Raw genomic sequence first — 1,533 nt, 5'->3', positions numbered from 1 at the left:
TAGAGTAGGAGATTTAAGTTCTGTTTAGTGAAGCAATAAGGGTTGTATTTTACCATTTCATTTCTCGTTCCTAGGATCCCTGGTGGAATAATGGTTAAAACACTTGGCTATTAACCTCAAGGTCAGTAATCCTGATGAGGAAGTCTGCTTCTGTAAAGATTTAAAACCTTAGAAATTTTTTTGGGCAGTTCTATTCTCTCCTATAGAATCACAGTGAGTCAGAATCGACTCCAGGAAAGTAGGTTTGAGTTTTTTCTTTTCCTATCTTGAAACTATACCTTTAAATATGCTTTAAATATCATTAAGTATATTGGAAAGATGCTTAATGAGGCAAAATAGCAAGGTTCCGTAGAGATGGTCTTGTCTAACCCTCTCATTTTATTGATGAGAAACAAAGGAACAAAGCAATTCACAAATTGCCTGTGGTCACAAAGCTTAGTATGAGCCTTTGTTTCCTTTGAGATATTAAAGATGTAAAACTTTTTTTGTTTGATCTGGAAACCATATAGCTAGATGGTGAAAAATGTCTAGGAGATGAGGCTGGATAAGTATACAGAAGACGGATCACAAAGGGCTTTATAAGCCATAGTAGTTTGGATTTCATTCTGAAAGAACTTGAGAAATACTACAATGTTAAAAGTAAGAGTGAAACTATAATATTTGTTAGAGAAAATCAGTTTGAAGTTGCAGTGTGGAGGAGATAAAATTGGAGTCCACCTATAAAAGCACATAAATTAAGATATAATCTTAATTTGTGTGCTTTTATAGGGGGTGGGGTTTGGGGAGGTGCGGGGGGGGATTGTATACCAATGAGGGAGTTTTTCTTTTGCTTTTCAAGGAGAGGAGCAAATGGGGGGGAGGGAAAAAAAGAAAAAAAAGATATAATCACAGTGCTTCAAGTAAGAATGAATAAAGGACTAGTGTAAGGAAAAGGCTAAGTGTGAGAAAGGAAGAGAGAATTTAAGAAGCTCTTAGTTGGCAGAACTCGTAAGATTTAGACATTTATTCAGCAAGGTGAAGAACAAAGACATCCGAGTTTGTCATGTCTTGGGTTCTGTGGTGGCGGCCTGGGGAGATGGTGGCAGTGTTAGCCGAGCTAGGGAACACAGGAAGAGAAGCTGGTCAGGGAGAAGAAGAATGGCATGTTCAATTATGCACCTGCTAAAGCACCTGTGCGATATCTCAGTGGTATCTTGGTGTAGTTGGAAATCACAAAACAAGTGAGAAGGCCTGGCGGCAAGTGTTTGGAAGCCATCAGCTTTCACGTGCCTACTGAAGTTGTGTATATGAAAAGATTTTATCAGGAAGGCAAGTGTGTAGAGTTGGAGAAGAGAGAATGAAGTGTGAGGACCTGGGAGCTGACTGACATTTAAAGGGCAAGAGTAGGAAAAATTGATCACAAGCTAAGTAAACAAACCACCACTGGTCACTGTTAAAAAACCAAGGTAAGAAATGTTCTTTTTATATAAGTACTGTGACAAATTTTGGACTTACTCTTGTTACCTAGTATGACCACAACAGACTAAAATCTTT

Source organism: Elephantulus edwardii, unplaced genomic scaffold, assembly GCF_000299155.1.
Source record: "Elephantulus edwardii isolate Elephantulus edwardi_28Jun2011 unplaced genomic scaffold, EleEdw1.0 scaffold00912, whole genome shotgun sequence".
NCBI classification, from domain to species: domain Eukaryota; kingdom Metazoa; phylum Chordata; class Mammalia; order Macroscelidea; family Macroscelididae; genus Elephantulus; species Elephantulus edwardii.
Note: the sequence above shows the minus strand (reverse complement) of the source record.